Source organism: Fukomys damarensis, unplaced genomic scaffold (assembly GCF_012274545.1).
Source record: "Fukomys damarensis isolate Sample0158 unplaced genomic scaffold, DMR_v1.0_HiC HiC_scaffold_27, whole genome shotgun sequence".
NCBI classification, from domain to species: domain Eukaryota; kingdom Metazoa; phylum Chordata; class Mammalia; order Rodentia; family Bathyergidae; genus Fukomys; species Fukomys damarensis.
In genome coordinates this window covers 16340942-16348177 of record NW_022900939.1, presented here as the reverse complement: position 1 = coordinate 16348177, position 7236 = coordinate 16340942, and the positions used below count along the sequence as shown (strand labels likewise).

At 40.8% G+C, this 7236-nt stretch overlaps 1 protein-coding gene across 1 annotated transcript in view; it reads left to right on the top strand.

Annotated features, from left to right (window-relative positions):
* The window catches only part of Kiaa1549l (KIAA1549 like), a 279081-nt gene that overhangs the window by 257048 nt on the left and 14797 nt on the right, over window positions 1-7236 (top strand). The window lies entirely within an intron of this gene.

Here is a 7236-nt window from a genome sequence, read left to right as displayed (position 1 = left end):
TATATCAGGTGTTGCATCCACCCAACACCTGGATTCAAGACATGGTACATTGCATGTGTCTCCAAGCCAAATTTCAATCTGTCTTGAGCCTTCATCGGCCAGCTGGGTAGGAAATTCAGAGGGAGAGATCGACATCAGTCACTGCTGATTGTCATTGTCCATCTCTCAGGAGTCTGTGAAGAGAAGATGCTCTGCAATACCTGGCCTGACCACCATGGGCTCATTGCTTTGGGATTACCCCAACAGACCACCCCTGAGAACCAACTGAATGCCTTGTGTCTGGCAGATGCTCACTCCACTAAACTTAGCCAACCATTAGAGTGATTAGCACCCCAAGTTCGTACAGGGAAGCTGAATGGGGAGGTGGAGAATACTTATCTCAGCCCACAAGCTCAGGTGTGTAAGAAGAGTAACTTCTGGTATCTTCTCAGTCAGCTCAGATGCTTCCACTCTTATTTTCTGGGTACCTGAGTGGTGCAAAGCATGGGCGTGGGACTGGGGATGAGTCTGTAAGTGTCCGGTCCCAGTTTTCCTCCTCTGATTGCTTTGGCCAGCATCCCTGAGAAATTTTAGCCCCCACATCACTGTATCCTCATCCTCCTGCTCATAAGCCTTCACCAGAGCCCTCCCTCCCCATCTCTTGCTTGATCGAGTTGCTACTGTTGGTTTGTACCCTCCCCCCCCACTTCTTCCCTCTCTAACAGCTTCTTCGCCTCTCTTTGGTGACACCAGACTGTCCCAAGCCCTCACATCACTCCTGTACCAGCCTTCTCTTCTGTCCTATACCCTACAGAGGAGTGGGAGGTTTCTGTGTTGTTGCAGATTCCTGGGCTTTTCCTGAAGGACACAGGTCCCTTGTCTTTCAGATTCCCCCAGTCTTGATGTGATGTAGGGCCTTTCTTCTAGCCCTTCACCTGAAGTGATAAAGGACACAGAGCGTTTTCCAGAACCATCAAAAACTTTGCTCTCTTGCATCTCCTCGGTTCTCCTCTCCTTTCTCTCCAGAGGGTGTTTACCAAATCCAAGGGCAGAGTTGTCTAAAACACTCACCTCTTGATGTTTGTGCCATCAACCTTAGGCCCTGATGCTTTAGGACTTACATTGTTTTTTTTTTCTCATTGAGTTTATTGGCACATTTTAGGTATACAGTACAGTTACATTCATCATTGGGATATTGTACCTTTTCATGACAGGTCTTGGTTCTCATTTTTTCCCCTTATCCCTGCCCTCCCTTCCCTCCCTCCTCCCTTCCCTATTTACAAATACTTTATTTCCATTTTTTCATTTTCTCATTGTTTTTCCGTTATTACCTTTCCCCTACCCTCCCCACTTCCCCTACACCTTTAGCCCTTTTCTTCCTATTTCACATTGGCAATTATCTCATTAGGATCTTATGTACCATTATAGTTTTTCACACCAGAGAAACTATTTGGTATTTACACATGTGTGACTTACTTATTTCACTTAGGAATATATCTTCAATATGTATCCATTTTCCTATGAATGAATCTAATTTCTCATTCTTTATGGCTGAGTAGTATTCCATTTTATAGAAAAACCACATCTTCTTTATCCAGTCTCCAACTGATGGGCAAATGGGCTGTTTCCAAGTTTTAGCTATTACACACTGTGCTGCTATAAACATAGGTGCACATATATCACTCTGATATGTTTTTTTAAATTCTTTTGGAAAGATACCCAGCAGAGGGATGGCTGGGTCAAATGGAACCTCTAGTCCCAGCCCTTTGAGGTGTCTCCATATTGATTTCCATAGTGGTTGCACCAGTCTGCACTCCCATCAACAATGGAGAAGGGTTCCTTTCTCCCCACAACCCCACCAACATTTGTTATTGGTTGAGTTCTTGACAGCAGCCATTCTTTGTGGGGTGAGGTGGAATCTCAGTGTTGTTTTCATCTGCATCTCTCGAATGACCAGTGATGTGGAACATTTTTTCATATATTTACTTGCAGCTTTTACTTCTTTGTCTGAGAAATGTCTGTTCATTTCCGATGCCCATTTTTTAATCTGGTCTTTATATTTGGGGAGGCTGATTTTTTTTTTTAGTTCTTTATATATTCTAGATAATAGTCCTTTGTCTGAGAAGCAGCTGCTAAAAGTTTTCTCCCACATTGTAGGTTGTCTTTTAGTTCTGTTGATGGTTTCGGGACTTACTTTTTTTTTTTTTTTTTTTTTTTTTTTTTTTTTGGTACCAGGGATTGAACTCGGGTCCTTGCACTTGCAAGGCAGACCACTGAACCGCTGAGCTAAATCCCCGACCTGGAACTTACATTGTTGACAGTGAGAACCCTTGGTTCTTGCCATTCAGTAGCTTTGGCATTTGAAGCTTCAGTAAGAATAGATATTGTCCATCTTCAGCCTGCTGATGGGATCTTCCTTCTTTCCTTGGGGCAGGAAGAGAAGATATATTCTGGTTGCTCGGAGCAAGGAACAGACCCTAGACTTAGAACTGTGAAGGAAAAAAAAAATCTTGATTATTTAAGTTATTACATCAAAATATTATGTTTCATAAGGAAGGAAATACTACTTATTGAAAACTTACTATATGTCAAATATTGCTGTTATGGTTTGGGTCTAGATGTCCTCTCAAAGCCTCATAGGCTTAGAGACTTGACTGTCTTAAAACTTGTCAAATTTGGTCCTTGATACATTTTTATGGGAAATTTTTGTCCCAGTACTTGTAGTTTACTTAGTACTCATAGTCCATTTAGTACTCAATGCACAAGCTAGAACTTGTTGGTGTTGATTGCCTCATGACCACCTATCACTTCCAGACAAAATAATTGTGCGGTACTTGTTGTACCTCTCAACTGGTGATGAGTACCAAACTACCTCTGTATGTGAGAAAGGGAGCTAGAATATAATGACAGCCTCGGAGAACCTGCACACAGGAGAAGGTATGAAGATATAATGCATTAGTAACCTTCCTGACACTGGGACAAAATACCTGACACCAGCAGATTAAAAGGGGGGCGATCTATTGGGCTCACTCGATCAGAGGGTCCATTCCCTGTTTCTGGCTCCAAGGCAGAAATGGCATGGTGGGAGGGTACAACTCAGGAGAGCCGCAAAAACCATAGCAGCACAGAGATAAGAGAGGAGAGGAGGACACGGACTCACCTTTCCACGTCACACCCGTAGTGATCCACCCCCTCCAACAAAGCCCCACCTCCTCATAACACAATCAGCCAGAAATTCACCAGTGCATTCGTCCACTGATGAGAGCAATGCTCCCGTGATCCAACCACGTTCTGAACGTCCAACCTTTGACCCAGGAGACTTGTGGGGAACATTTTAGATCTAAACTGTGACACACAGCATAGGCGATGCCTTCAGCCAAGGAGCACACGTCATAGGCTATATTTTGGCTTTCAATGTGGCCTCCTTGTGCTCACTTCAGCAGCACATATACTACTGTGGCCTGCTTGGCTGCACCAACAGCCCAAGGATCCATCCCAGAGGTGTCTGACATGCCATGCATCCATGTCTTACACCCCCCAAAAAAATCTTCCAAAGAAGGGGAACTTCCTTAGTGCTTGTCAGAAGTTCAGAACTTTTAATGTGATCTCTTGGTGATCCGCTGTAGGACAGACAGGCATAGGAAGCTTTTTCCTGGCTGAGAAATGGTGTTGACTGCAGAATAAAGCTACCAAGAATCAGAGGTAAAAATAGATTGTTGGATTCCTCTGCTGAATAGCACACAAGGCCAGAGGAAAGAAGAGGGGCTGTGAACCCTTTCTTTATTTTGGCAAAGAAGCATTTCAGTTGTTGGGGTTGTTTATTGCTTTTGTTTTTGTTTTTGGTACCAGGGATCGGAACTCCAGTCCTTGCGCTTGTGAAGCAGGTGGTGGAACCGCTGAGCTAAATGCTTGGCCCCAGTTGTTGGTTTATGGATAATTGTAGAATATAAAGCTGAAAGATCTTCCAGGACACTGATTCTAAAACTGTGTGCAAAACTTTAGAATTCAAGGAGGTCCTCGGGGCCGTCATGAAAGTAAATGAAGGATCAAATTTACCAAGCCATCCCCTGCACCCCAACCTAGTGAAGGATCAAATTTACCAAGCCAGCCCCTCCACCCCAACCTCAACTAAAGAGGCTCTGATTATGTCTGTGTACTAGGGACTTTCAGAATGGTTTCATGGCTAAAGAAATTTTTGGAAGACCAGGAGCTAGGCCAGTGCCTTATTCCACAAGGAAAATGAAAAGAAGGTCCAGAATGGCTGAGTGAACTCTATTATCTATAATTAATCTATAATGAGTTAACACATTAATTATATCTAATAAAAATAACATAATAATAATTATAGTGTTTATATATTGCTGATATATCATAGTTTAATAGATGGTTTAGTGATAATAAATCTATTATTTATTTATAGATTAATATACATCATACATTTATATAATTATATATTATTAATACAGTAGGATGATAGGTTACTCCATTAATGGTAAATCTTATTGTTTAATCTCTTATTTAATTCCCCTGCATTGAGTGTTTTATTTCAATAATCATTTCCCACTTCTAAAAGTTATCAAGTATTCCAGATCATTCCTAATAATATCTCTCTGTTTGGTCAATTATTTATTTAAAATCATGTCTTATGTTGTCGTGGTTTGTTTTTTCTTTTTGGTTTGTATTTGGAAATTTTAAACTCTAAAGTCTACAGTTTTTTCTACTGACTTTCTCTGCCCTGGTGTTTTGTGGGTTTGGATTTAAATTTGTGCTGATCTGAGAGCCTACTTCAGGGACAGTCCCCTCCAAAGGGGACTTATAATTGCTTGCATGAGAGCCCCAAAAGGTCCCAATGATAGTCCCCTTTCAGCTTGGATTCAGCTGTCTCAACTTACCCTGTCCCAGGCTTGATCTCTTACCTGGTTGTTGGTTTGGCATTCATCTATTAGGCAACTCTTCCTTGTGTATTTTCTAATTATTCAGCATTTGCACCACTGGTTTCAGCTCATGGTTTTGTTTTAGTTTGCTAAGATGCATGGGAAGGTAGCCAGAGGTGTCTTCATATCTTGAAATTTTCACAATGCATTAAAATGCATCTTTTATTCAGTATCTCACTGTTACTGTGTGGGTCAGCCCTTATAAGTAGGCAGTAGGCTATCTGTAGTGAATACTACAGGGGAACTTCATTCAGCTTTTGTTTGATATTTCCCACACTGCTACTTTCAGTCCTGATGCTTTTGGGTTTAATATTTTGAGAGATATTGGCAGGTGTGAACCCTAAATAAAGAGATGGGAGTTAATTTTTTTTAACAGTTCTCGATGTAGCATTCTAGATGCTAGTCCTCTGTCAGAAGAGTAGCTAGAAAACAATTTCTCCCATTCTATAGGTTGTTTCTTCAGTCTTCTGATTGTTTCCCATCTAGATCTTTGATCCACTTTTATTTAATTTTATCGCAGTCTTATGCAAGTGGATTACCCCATTTTCCTGGCACGATTTGTTAAAGAAGTTATCATTTCTTCAATATATGTTTTTGACCCCTTTGTCAAAAATCAGATGGCTGTGGGTGCGTGGGGTTGCTTCTGTTTTGTTCCAGTCTATTGGTCTGTGTGTCTGCTTTCTGTGCTAGTACCACGCAGTTTTTATTACTATAGTTTTGTAGTATAACAGTATTGTGATGTCCCCAACTTTGTTCTGTTTGGTGAAGATTGCTTTGTTTCTTCTGGATCTTTTCTGATTCTGTATGAATTTTAGGACTGTTTTTTCTAGTTCTATGAAGACCATCATTGGAATTTTGATGGGGAATTGCATTGAATACGTAGATTACTTTTGATAATATGACCATTTCAGTAACATTAATTCCAACAACCAAAGAACAGGGATCCTCTCCATTGTTTTCTCACATTCCATTCAGTTTCTTTTTGGAGAGAGAGAGAGAAAGAGAGAGAGAGAGAGGTTACAAGGTAAGCTTTGTGTTCCTATGTAGCATTTCTATACTTTCTCTTTCTTTTTTTTTATTTAATTGAGTTTATTGGTACGTTTTAGGGATACAGTACATTTACATTCATTGTTGGGGTCTTGTACCTTTACATGACAGGTCTTGGTTCTCATTTTTTCCCCTTGTTCCTGCCCTCCTTTCACCCCCTCCTCCCCTCCCCATTTACAAACACTTTATTTCCATCTTTTCATTTTATCACATTTTTTTCTTTTCCCTTATTACCCTTCCCCTACCCATCCCATCTTCCCTACATCTTTAGCCCTTTTCTTCCCATTTCACAATGTCAGTTATCTCATTAGGATCTTATGTACTATTACAGTTTATTCACATCAGAGAAAGTATTCGGTATATATTTTCTCTTTCTAAAGAAGGCTGTGGTGCGGCTCTTTCTGACCCTGTCCATCTCTGTCCACCTTTCTTTATTCCTTCATGCGGTGATGAAAGTCTGTGGTGACATTCCAGTTCCTTATCTTTGAATAGTACTCTAAAATGCAAAACGCTTGTGCCCAAACTGACTTGCCTGTGTTCTCAGTAGCCCTCTGAGAAGAACATCCACAGCATCAGTGTCCCCACTTTGAAAGGGAGCAGTGGAGTCCAAGAGGTCACCTGCCTTGCCTAGGGACCAAAAGTTCATGAGAACTGCCATGCCTGCCTCCCGATCACAAACCCATAGCTTTCCTGAACTAAACCTGCCTTCGATGAGAAAGTAAAACATATTCCATGATTCACTCATTCATTTGATATTTATTTGATAATTTGTTATATACTAGGTATCATTACAAGTATAAGTACATTACTGATAATAAACTCTTGTTCTTATGACCCTTACAGTCTAGCTGATGGCAAATAATAAATAAGAAATGATATAAATGCCACAGTAGCAATTGCCATAATGAAAAGTAATACAGGGATCGATAAAATGAGGAAAAGGGGCAGTATGGAGCAGGATGAATAAAATGATGACTTCATGAACTGAAATCATAGAAGAAAATAGGAGAAAAACATCCCCAGTAGAGCAACAATAGGTACCAAAAGCCTAAGGCAGTAAAGAGTTTGACTGTTGTAAGAACACTGAAGGGCTCTGTGGTCGCAGTAGTTTGAGAAAATGGAGGAGTAGAGAGAGAGATGAAGTAGAAGTGGTGGACGAGGGACGTGGTGAGGAAGACCTCAGGAACTAGTCCGAGGCGGGAAGGACAGCGACTTCCTCTTTATGCAAAGGGAGATCAAAATATACAATGTATGTTTAAATGTAAAGTATTGCAGC